A 12,777-nucleotide genomic window follows, 5' to 3' on the forward strand; every position below is an offset into this window, starting at 1 on the left:
GAGAGCATGTAAGAAGTTAACTGCATGTAATTTGTACACAGACAGTCATGGGTGATTATGTGCGATGCAGATTTCAGGATACAATGCAATTAAGTGTAGGAGGTGGGAGGCTAACATTTATTAGGAAATATTGTGAAGTGTCTTATTATGTTGGAGGTGTCTCTTTAAGGTGGTGGTGTAGGATGGAGGGGTGGTGCCTTATGCTTAGCAGGTGGATACGGTTGAGTTGTGTATTCTGCTTTCCAGTAAGTGTGGTGTAACAGGTAGATCTGTTGAGAGTGCAAGTTGACCTTTGCAGGTCCACCACAGGAAGCCTTATGGGAATGCTAAGTAAATGACAGCGGATCACTGTCTTTTGCCATCACTGAGAGTTGGTCCAACTTCCTTGTCTTTCACCACTGCGCAACTGTATATTTGTTAACAGCGGATATTGGACTTAGAACAGCCTTTCATGAGTAAACATAATGTATGGGAAGATAAATACTAAAAAGGGACTTGATTTGTGACATCTTTGCTGAGGTTCCCTGGAATTAATTCTGACTAACTGGCATTAGGCTAGCAATATAGAGATTGTTACAGATTGGAGTATGCTCCAGCCCAAGTAAGGCATGGACGCTCATTCTATTGTGGTTTTATTGCGACCCGATGAGGGCCCCTAATTGCACTATTGCATTAAAGTAACGTTCTGGTTATCAGCATAAATATGTACAAGACTCCATGGCACTTGTCACGGTGGCTCTACCAAACTCCTCCCCGGAGGGACGAACGTAACCTTGGCAGGGCTAGGTCTCTTCCAGGCAACGTTGGGAGAACTGTTTCCTGTATATGTGTAATGGACTGAATAAATTGTTACTTGTGACGCCACCATTCCTTCACACCGTTGATTCTCCGGCGAGAGAAATAATGGAGTCCACACACAGTTAACTTTGGAAACTCAATCACTGTGGATGAACAGTGACTGGAAAATGTTACTTCTCACTTGTAGAGTACAGCTTTACACACCAGTGCAGAAAAGATAGTTTTAGCAGACAGTGAGGGAGGAGGACACAGGATGAAACCAGGTCTACAGTTGAGCTCTCTGTATGACTCCACTCCTGGACACACACATTTCGGGATATAGGAGAACACCGGAGGGTGACATCCGCAGACACTCCCTTAAAATTAGTAGTTTAAGTACTGCACGGTGGGCTCCTCTCTCTCACTCTTTAGATGGTGATCCTGGAATTGGGGACATCAGGATACCTTTCCTCAGATTCCATTATCTTCAGCACATGAGGGTTGAAGGTATTCCTATGTGGCTGGCACTCTCTCTCTTCCAACCTTTCACCACATGAGGGTTGAAGGTACCCCCATGTGGCTGGCGCTCTCTCTCTCAAAGTATGTGTGTAGAAGTTTTGAGGTGAAAGGCTTTCAGAAAGTGGTCCCCATTGTTACACACAACCTTGCCTAGCTACAGTTTTGTGGGGTCAGACACATGTCAGCCTGTTCCTGCAGAGCCATCAACAGCTCAACCATGTGGCTGCACTCACCAAGACAGATACATTTTAGCACAGCATAGTGCTGTTTACCCATAGGTAGTGCTGTATGGAGGCTGAGTTTTGTGAGATAATAATATTGGTGTTGATGTGAAGGGTTCTGAAAAGGGAAACGAGAGGACAGGCACATATGGATGTCCTACAAGTCTAAATGGGAATCATGAAACAAAGGCCTTCCCTTTCAGCTTCATGTCCCAGGTTAAGGACATTGAACCACCATGCTTGTAAGAATATGTAACACTCCTGACCATGCTTTCTGGACAACATATTGGTGGTCAGGTGCACCCTGCACCTGCCAGCGTTCTGCGTTGTCAAGAATACGCCATCACTCACATGGCGGTGCAAGCAATGACAGATTTTTTGGCAGAGAAATGGCAGATGAGCATCTGGTATTGTGGGTAAGCACAAATCATCATGTTGCATAAGGCATCTGGGTTCACTATTTTTACATCCGCATAGGCCGTGGGAACAACGACCTACATGGATGCAGCCCAAATAGGGGGTGGATATACTGCTACGTTCACTCTAAGCATAGCATGCACCTCGCCTACACCATTGCCCAGCACAAACATAAGGTTGCATTCACAGAAGCAGAGAGAGCACGTGCAAACACAACCACATGGACAACACAAACATCAGATAACAACAATCTGTACTGTAATGCTGTGACAGATGAACAGGACTTGTGAGCAAACAACCAACAACGACAGAGAAATGCCAAAAGACTTACCAAAAAAGCCAACACACATCATTAAATGTACTGGCTAATAAATTTGAGGTACTAGTTATTAATTTGATGAAAGTACATAAGCTCACAAGCCCACATCAAGGGCACTCGTTGTTCTTGTGAGTCCCTACTCTTTCAATAGGGACGGCTGGATGCTGGAACCTAGGGGACCTGGCTTGCTAAAGTTGCTAAGAGACAGGACGCCAATAGACTAGGGATACACACCCTGAACAAGTAAATGTTCACACCTCATATCTGGTCATCTATGCAGAAACTGAACACGTCGCTGTTCACAACAACAAATAGTGAGAAACCCCACTTAGAACTCTTATGCATAGAGATATTAAACAATAGTTAATGCAAGTGTCCTCACACCAAGGGGAAAGAGCATCATACACCAAACTGATGTAAAGGGAACCTTGTCAGGTGTCACCCACCTAACAACACACAAGACAACAGATGTCTGGAGGCTGCACCTGTCAAAGGAGAAAGAAGGGAGATCCACAGACTGGGAATACAAGTGTCCAAACCATCCTTAGAGAAGGTAGGAGAAACATAACTAACATCATGCATGACACTAAGTTGTTACTATGCGGCGGTGGCTGGTCCTCCCAGGGCAACTGTGTGCTGGGTCCCACGGTCGGGACACATCCCCCCGGCTTGTTGTCCAGCTGCCGGGGGCATGAGTGCCCGGCCGGCGTGGGTAGCGTGGTTCCGGGGGCGCGTGCACACCTGTGAGTGCAGCTGCCGTGCACGTGCTCCCTTTTATTATGTTCTGTTGGGAGTTGGCTGTCTCCCTCTCTCCGCCCCTGGGCGGAGGCTTTTGTTTAAAGGTCGGGCAGAGACTTGCAATCACTGCCAGTTATTGGTTTCCCTTAGTGTGCTAGCTAGTCTGCCTCTGTTGGTCTCCTGCCTCTGTCATCTTGTCTGCATTCTTTGCTATTGTACACCAGGTTTTTCCATCTGATGCAGTTCTGCTTAGCATTGTTCGTGTTGGTTATTTACATCTGCCTTTTCTGTCGGTATTCTATTCTTTACATCCAGGTATGCCAGCATCCTTTTTCGGTCCTTAGTGAGAGTAGGGACTGCCTTCCAGTTGCCCACCTGTGGTTAGCCAGGAGTGGAGGCAAGCAGGCAGGGACAGCGGTTGTGGTTGAGATTGAGGGCACCCGGGCTGGCGTATCGAGGGTAGTACACCGTAACATAATAACTGGCCCTTAAAACTGCTCTCAAATGGAGGCCATGAGTACCCTCGCAAGTCAGTTACAGGATTTAGTGGTCATGATCCAAGACCCGTCCAGTCGTATGGTGACCCAGGAGCAGCGGGAGTTAGTGTATGTCTCTACAACCCCTTCTATTCCCGAACCCAAGTGTCCTCTTCCTGAGGTATTTTCAGGGTAGAGGAGCAAGTTTTTTGTTTTTCAGCAGGCATGTAGATTGTATTTTCAGATGCGGCCCCGCTCCTCCAGCTCAGAATCCCAGAAAGTTGGATTAATTATGTCCTTACTTCGGGCTCCACCCCCCAGACATGGGCCTACTGCTTGCTCGAGAGTTTGCCTTGCCTGCAGTCGGTTGATTTGTTTTTTCAGGAACTTGGAGGTATTTTTGATGAGCCAGACCGTGCGGGGTTGGCGGTATCTCATCTCATGTCTCTACGTCAGGGGCAGCAGTGGCTAGAGGACTATTGCTCTAAATTTAGACTGTATGCAGGTGAAACCTCTTGGAATGATAGCTTCCTTAAAGATGTGTTCTTGTTGGGTCTTTCTGATGCTGTCAAGGATCTATTCATTTCTCACCCCGCTCCCGTGACACTCAATGATGCAATGAAATTGGCGGTCAAAGCTGACAGGAGGTTGAGATCTTGAAAAAAGGAACGTCAGGCCCTTAAGGCTAGGGAATCCGGCAGGCCCGCACCTCCTTCTCCCATGCCAACTTCTGGTGCCGAGCCTATTGAAGTGGATCAGCTAAGTCCAGAGGAACGGCAAGGGTTCCAGATGACTCATCGCCTCTGCCTCTATTGTTGGAAAGCCGGACATCAGGTAGCGACCTGTTCTCAGAAGCATCTACACCATCAGTCTGAACCGGCGGAAAACTTCAGATCCTAGGCGATCTTTGAGAGGATCGTCTAGGATCACAGGTACTCCCTAAGTTGTTGGTGCCTTGTCAGATTGTCTTCCGGAATTTCACTCGGTCCGGTCAAGCTTTTATTGATTCGGGTGCTGCCGCCAATTTGATTAGTTTAAGTTTTGTCAGACCTCTGATGATTGAATTCTCAGTGTTAAAGATTACCATACGCTTCACTAGTATTGATTCTACCCCTTTGTCTGCAGGTGTTTTACAATGGAGGACTCCCATCTTACAGTTCACTGTGGGTGTTCTCCATTCTGAGAATCTGTTGTTCTTGGTAATCGAAAGGATATCTGTTGATGTGGTTCTTGGTATGTCCTGGTTGGCACTGTACAGTCCCCGATTTGATTGGTCCATTCGGGAATTGACACATTGTGGGTTCTCCTGTCATAGTCACTTAGCTACTATATCCATGTGTTCAGCTGATACCATACTTATTCCTGAGTATTTGTTCGATTTTCATGATGTATTTTCCAAGAAACTGTCTGAGACTCTGCCTCCCAATAGGGAGTGGGACTGTGGTATTAATTTGATCCCTGACAGTCCCATCCCTAAGAGAGCCATTTTCAATTTGTCTGGGCGTGAGCATGTAGCCCCTATGTCCTATATCTCAGAATCTCTGGCTAAACGACATATCAGGCCGTCCAGTTCCCCTGCCAGGGCTGGTCTCTTCTTTGTAGAGAAGAAAGATGGGAATCGAGGCCTTGTGTGGATTATCGGGCTTTGAATAAAATTACAGTGAAGAACCAGTGCTCCTTGCCCCTGATGCCTGATTTACTGAATCAGGTGGTAGGGGCCCACTGGTTTTCCAAATTGGACTTGAGGGGGGCTTACGATTTAATTTGCATCTGAAAGGGAGATGAGTGGAAGACCGTGTTCAACACCTTGTTCAGACATTTTGAATGTCTAGTCATGCCCTTTGGACTTTGAAATGCAGCCGCTGTGTTCCAAGGATTTATGAACGCGGTCTTCCACGACTTCCTGGGGGCATTTTTGGTCATATATCCCGAAGACATTCTGGTGTACTCCCCAGAATAGGACTCACATGTGCGGCACCTGAGGCTGGTTCTGACCCATTTGCGTGAGTACCAACTTTTTGTCAAGTTGGAGAAATGCATTTTTGGTACTAAACAAGTGTCTTTCGTTGGTTATGTGATTTCACCCACGGTGATTCAAATGGAGTCTGATAAAATGGCAGCAATCTCCCAAAGGGTCAGACCAGATAACCTTAAAGCTCTCTAGCGGTTTTTAGGTTTCGTAAATTTCTACCGTATATTCATTAATAATTATTCTGTTATTGCTCAACCCCTGACCAATATTACCAAGAAGGGTGCCAACTTGGTAAGATGGTCGTCTGAGGTCCTAGAGGCTTTTAGTCGTGTCAAAAGGGCGCTTACTGCTCCCCTGGTGCTAGTACAGCCTGACATGCGGCGAGCATTCTTCATTGAGATCGATGCGTCTGAGGTGGGGGCGGGGGCTGTATTGTCTCAGAAAGTCAGCGGGAGATCTGGGTATAGTCCACGTGCATTCTTCTCGCAGAAGTTCAGTTCAGCGTAGCGTAACTACGATGTGGGTAATCGTGAGTTATTGGCGATTAAGTTGTATCTAGAAGAGTGGCGTCACCATCTTGAGGGGACAAGGCATCCCATTATCGTGTATACTGATCATAAAAACTTGGTATATCTCGCCAATGCAAAGAGACCCATGGCTCATCAGGCCAGGTGGGCATTATTTTTTGCCAGGTTTAACCTCGTCGTTACGTATATTCCAGGGGAGAAGAACGTGAAGGCAGATGCCCTCTAATGGAGTTTCGGTTCGCCGGAAAGTGAGACAGTGGCTCCCCAGAATATATTGGCACTTGGGGTAGTGGTGGCAGCTGTAAAATCTGATCTTGTTCCTCATCTACAAAATTGTCAGCAGGACGCTCCCTTGGGGGTGTCAGAGAGCAGATGGTTTGTGCCAGAGACCTTGCGTCTTAGAGTCATTGAAGAGTCTCACTTATCTGTTCTGGCAGGCCATACGGGGGCTCAGGGGACTCTGGATCTTTGTACTAGACACTACTGGTGGCCAGGCATGTCTCGGGCGATCTGCGACTTTGTTAAGGGATGCTCTGTCTGTGCACATGGTAAAAGTCGGCGGCGTCATCCGGAGGGGCCTCTGAGACCGTTACCGGTGCCTTTTCGTTCGTGGTCGTATTTATTGGTAGATTTTATCAACCTTGAGCACTATCCCAATGCTGGGATCTTCATCAGACTAAACAGATCGCTGTCTGGACCTTGTGCTAGTGGGCCATAGACAGTATGGTGGGAATTTGGTGAGAGGGCCCAGGACTAGGAGTTATATCACTAGCAGTAAGTAGAGGCAGAGAGAGCAACAACAGATGTGGGTACGACCGGTAGTCAGGTAGTGGTGTGTTTGGAGATTAAGGTTTTAATGCTTATAATGACGTATGGTGAAAGATGAGCAGGTAAAAGGCGGGGGAGATGGGTAATTCATTGTTAGCTGCAAGGATTTAGAGGTAGTTAAATAATCTTCGAAGAAAGAAGCCATTGTGATTGCCAAAGTAAACCTTTTGCTCAAATAACTCAGCTTGATTATGACAGGAGCAGGATGTGAACTGGTTCTGGCGGATGCCATCTGTTCAATTCTTGTATGAGTCTGATGTGCACTGAAGAGCTAAGTATGAAGGACCGAGGGCCTGTTATCCCCATTGCATCCCTTTTAGGAGAAGAGATCCCCACCCTTTATTGGCTGATCACACATTCTCCATGTACAAACAAAGCATTTCTTAATTTCTCATCACCTGTTGGGAACAAGCATGAGTCATCTTCTCGCAGGTCATAGGAGCTGCCTGCTCTGTTTCTTGTTTAGTTGCTACATTCTTAAAGTGGTTGTACCCGAATTTCAAGTTATTCCACATCCACAGGATAAGAAATAACTTGCTGATTGTTTGGGTGTGTCAGCAGTGAAACCCCCTCTGATCTTGCGAATTAGTATCCCAATTCCTGCTCTCCTGTTACTGCGGTCGCTTCTTACCCTGCAGTAAAGTCACTCTGAATGAAGTGCTAGCCGCACATGCACGGTCAGCTCTCCACTCATTTCAGTGGGATTGCTGGAAATATACTGAGTATCTTGGCAGGCCCTTTAAAAGTGAGCGGAGTGCGGGTGTGTTTGCTCATCCAGTACTTCCTTCAATCTCCTCCTCACTGAGGGGGGTACAGTTAGCCCACAGTGTGGAGGATGAAGGGGCAAGGATCAGCAGGGGTGTCGACAATGAAACGCCCACCAATCAGCATATTATCCTGTGGAAACTTGACATTTTGGTACAGCCCCTTTAAGCATCTCTTAAAGATGAAGGCCATTGCAAAGAGCATCTCATCTCCTGCTCTGGAGGACTTGGCACACCATGTATTACATAACTGCCCGTGCATTTCAATGGGCCAGTAAATAACATCCCATTTGTCCTGTAGTGGCCTCTGGTTGAAAATTGAGCTTCCTCTTCCTCCTGAGATTGCACATTGATTAGATGAGAACAGGGGCAGCTTTGTTCCGAAAAAGATTTGCCCAAATAAGTCAATAAAAAGGTTCATAAAGAAAGGCTACCCAAAAGCATTAGTGGAAGATATATAACTTAAAGCAAAATCCACTAACCAGAAGTAATTTCTAGTATCAGCAAAGAAAAGTTGAATACAAACCCAAAAATCAACCAGAATCAGTTCAGTTTTATTATAACTTGTAACAAACACTTCAAACAGATGAAACATAAGAATGGCCATCTTCCTGCTGGAAAGCAATAGTACCACAGAGACCGCACACGACGTTTGGAAGAACCTTTTGGCACATAATCTAAAGCAAACCCCTGGCTCCTCCTAATAAAATAAAAAAGTTATGTTTTTTTTTTAATCAGTAACATAGCTACATGAGGGCTTGTTTTTGTAAGACAAGTAGTTCGTTTTTGAATGGCACCATTTAATGCCCCACATAATGTATTAGAAAACTTTTACAAATTTCTAAGTGGGATAAAATGCTAATAAAACACAACTGTGCCATTTTTTAGGAAGGGGGGTGGGTGGTATCATTAGGGAATAATGACATTGGATGACATGTTTTCTCCTGCCATCTTTTGACCCTATAACCCTTTAGGTTTCCATCAGTGTGTTTGTGCTTTTTGTGAGGTGGCCTGTGTGCTTCATTGGCACCACTTTCTAATTCACTTTTTCCTTAAAGATGAGTGAATTCTTACTGATGCAGTGATACCAGTTTAAATTTTTTTTTAATTTTTTTGGAGCAGAAAATATTTTTTTTATTATTTTTATTTTTTGTAATGAAAACAATCTTTGAGTCGTTTTTACTTTTTTTCTTGCCCCCTAAAGGAGACTTGAATGTGCAATCTATATTAGGGTATACGGTGCTGTCATGGACATACTATAAAGATGTACAGGTGGAAATATTTCATGGCAGCTCTGGGGGGCTCCAGAAGGCCTCAGGCTGCTATGATGTGCAGGTACTACTAATGATCCCTTCTGAAATAACTAAATAACGATCCCTTCTGAAACGCCTTTAACAAAATGGGTGCTCCTTTGAGTAGTAGGTCTAATCATAGAGTGGATCACCAGCTACTTCTAGAGCCCCCCCAAGAGGTAAGGCTATATAAACACAACAAGTTAGAGTGCTTCTATAGAGAACGATTATCGTTCAAAAAATTGTTGGATTGTTCGAGCTTGAACAATAATCATTCAGGCAATCACAGCCAGCGATCATACAATGAACCATACAATTAATTCGCTTATCATTCATTTCATACAAGCATGAAAATAATCATTGGCTCATTCGCTAATCCTTCGGTTTAACCGCTGGTTGTTCAGTCTTTCTCATTCACTGGTATAGTCAACTAAAGGATCCGGTTTAAAAAATAAACATTTTTTTTTTAAATTTAACCCCTTAGTGACGGCGCTATCGTAAAACTACGTCCTGCTGTTGCAGGACGTGTATGGAGGGAGGTAGTGCTGCTATCTCCCTCCATACAGCGTGGGCAATAGCTGCGCTCGGCCGATCGCGGCTATTAACCCTTTAAATGCCGCTGTCAATTCTGAGATCGGGGGAGCCGTGCATGTGTCATGGCAGCAGGGGGCCTAATGAATGGCTCCAGGCCTGCCTTAACAGACTGCCTATCAAGCCATCCACACAGGGTAGCTTGATAGACTGCCTGTCAAAAAGCAGTATGACGTAATGCTACAGCATTATGTCATACTGCAGGAGCGATCAAAGCATCACATGCTAAAGTCCCCCAGGGGGACTTCAAAGTAAAGTAAAAAAAAAAATCAATAAAGTTTTTTTAATTGTTAAAAAAAAAAGTTATAAAAGTTTAAATCACCCCCTTTTGCCATATCTATTATTAAAAAATCTAAATCATAAAATAAAAATATGTATTTGGTATCGCCGCGTCCGTAAAAATCCGAACTATCAAAGTAGTGGATTATTTTTTCTGCATGGTGAACGTCGTCGGAAAAAAAAAAAAAAGAACGCCAGAAATACACTTTTTTAGTCACCCTGTCTCCCAGAAAAAACGCAATAAAAAGCGATCAAAAAGTCATATGTATTCCAAATTGATACTATCGGAAACTAAAGGACATCCTGCAAAAAATGAGCCCTTGCTCAACTACGTCGACAGAAAAATAAAAAAGTTATCGCACGCACAAATTGACCGCAGAAAATAATTGAAAAAAATTAAATATCTTAAAAAAAAATACAAGTACTACAGCAAAAACAATACTATATAAGGGCGCCCACCCACTGGCGTTTTTTTTTCCTTTGTGTTTTGCATTTTTTCTCAAGAGCAATTAGTTTTGAATGTGTTCCTGTCCACTGGCGTTTTTTTTTTCGGTCCGTTGCGTTTTTTAACATAGGAACTGTCAGTTGCATATGTGTCCTTATTTTTCTCGTAATGCACCCATGAATGTCAATGGAAATGGCGCGAAAAAGCCGCGAAAATGCCACAAAAACGCCGCAAAAAAAGCCGCGAAAAACGCGCTGAAAACGCGCCGAAAATGCTGCGTTTTTCACGCACGGAAATCGCAAACGCCAGTGGGTGGGCACCCTAAGTTTGGTATCGTAGTAATCGTACTGACCCATAGAATAAAAATATCAGGTCGTTTTTGTTGCAGTTTGTGCGTCGTAGAAACAGGACGCACCGAAAGATGGTGGAATGTTGTTTTTTTCCCATTTCTCTCCGCTTAGAATTTTTTAAAAGTTTTTCAGTAAATTATATGGTACAATAAATCGTGCCATAAGGAGCTACGATTTTTTAAAAGGGAGTAGGAAAAAACAAAAATGGAAAAAAGCAAAAAAGCTCCGTCACTAAGGGGTTAAACTGAACCCCCGAGTGAATGAGCAACTGTTTCATCATATGCTCAGGTGAACAATTTCTCACTTGGTAGAAAAGCACCCTTGGTTGTATAAAGTTTATCAGTTGCTGTTCCTTTAAGTTTACATCAACTACATTCTTATAGAGATGTGGCCTGAACGATTGATAGAATCTCAGCATTATTACAACATACAGTAGCAGCGGCTGAATCAGTAATTGTTGCAATGAGTCTCCTCAGACACGTATTGCTCCTCATAGGCCGCCTGCAGACGAGCGGGTCGGATCCGGCAGCGAGAATTCTCGCCGCGCGATCCGACCCGAGCGCCTGCAGGGACGAGCGTGTACTCACCCGCGCCTGGCGGCCCTGGCTCTTTCATGTGCCGGCTGCCTCGCAGCCGGCGCAAGCGCAGACCGGAGCCGGCGGGCGGGTGAGTGCGTGCCCCGCAGAAAATTAGGACATGCCGCGGTTTGTTTGCCGCGCGAGATTTCACGCGACCAAACCGCGGCCGTCTGCATAGGAGTGCGTATTTTAATGCACTCCTATGCAAACTTTCAGCGGCGGAAATCCCGTGGGAAATCCCGCGGCGGGATTTCCGCTCGTGTGCAGGCGGCCATAAGGATCCTCATCTCATGTCCTTTACAGGATTCTATGTATTCTTGGACACAACTATTTGAATGAAGGAACTGGAGACAATATGTGGTTCAACTAATAAGTGCAAAGAAATGTAGATATTCCATGAGTGTGATCAATGGGGTTGGGGGATTACATCCCACCAATCATAAGAACAAGGGGAACATGATATTCTCTATTCTTAGAGGAGAGGTACTGTAGCTATTAGTGACCTCTCTGAGTTTTCAATATGTTACATACACCTGAATAGCAGCTCTGGTTGTCCGCCTCACCACCTGTCAACTGTTCAGTTTGGGTTTCCAATAGTCATTTCTGTGATAACATCCATAAGGAATAGATACTTGCTCTCACTTTGTTGGGAAAATCAATGGCTGGACACCCTACCCATGAAAACTACATGCCACGAGGAAATAAGAAATGAGGAAAATTGACTTCTACCTCATTGGCTTTTTTTTTTGCCTTCCTCTGGATAAACATTGAGGGATAATAGGCTAAAGTAGATGGACATATGTCCTTTTTTCAGCCTTAGGCCTCTTTAACACGACTGTTTGCATTTTTACGCTCTCCGCATCGCGAATAAGAAACACCTAAAAGCAGAATAGACATGATCAACTCCTAATCTTAATTAGCGTTTTCTCGGCCATTTACATGGGCAACAGCTATGTAACGATGAAAAAAAATGCTGCAGCACGGAAATCCCTCGGTCTGTAGAAATCCTCGGAATGACTGCTAATGCTTAAATAGAGGCAGCTGTCTTCTTTTCCCAGTGTTAGATGCAGCTGACCTCCCTCCCTTTTTTCAGCTTCCATAGGAGCCTATGGGAGCTTCCGGTGTATCTCAGCAAAAGTTAGGGCAAGACCTAAAATAGGTTGCCGTTTTTGGTCGCTGATGTCCTATTTTACCCAGCGCAATTTTTTGTTACGCGGCTAAAATGAAAAAAAAACAAAAAAACGCTCATCTGAATGAATACTTTGGAATCCAATGGTTCAGATGGTCGAGATTATTTAACGGGACTAGATTATCCGCGTATGTACAGTCATGTGAATAAGGCCTTACACAATATGTTATGTGTTGAGCTGACATGTAGAAAGCGTTACATCAAAAGCCATTGAACAACCACAGCACGAGACAAAGCAGTAATCCTGTGTCTATATACAGTCCTACTAACTCGGGAAAGCTGCCAGGAAACACATCCTGGATAATTATGTTGTAATTTAGTTTACTTAGATTTGCAAATCAGTATCTCAACTCCAGTCTTAAAGGAAACCCAACAGCTTATACTATTATGGAACTCTAATAGGGAAGAGGACACCACTAAGAAAATCTTCAAACTGCTGACATTTCTTAAGGAGTTACATGAAGAAATGTTCTTCAATATTAAGCAATAGACATG

General features: G+C 44.5%; 1 protein-coding gene across 1 annotated transcript in view; it reads left to right on the forward strand.

Annotated features, from left to right (window-relative positions):
- Positions 1–12,777, forward strand: part of LOC136631954 (uncharacterized) — a 134,695-nt gene that overhangs the window by 259 nt on the left and 121,659 nt on the right. The window lies entirely within an intron of this gene.

This window comes from Eleutherodactylus coqui, chromosome 6, assembly GCF_035609145.1.
Source record: "Eleutherodactylus coqui strain aEleCoq1 chromosome 6, aEleCoq1.hap1, whole genome shotgun sequence".
In the NCBI taxonomy this organism is placed as follows: domain Eukaryota; kingdom Metazoa; phylum Chordata; class Amphibia; order Anura; family Eleutherodactylidae; genus Eleutherodactylus; species Eleutherodactylus coqui.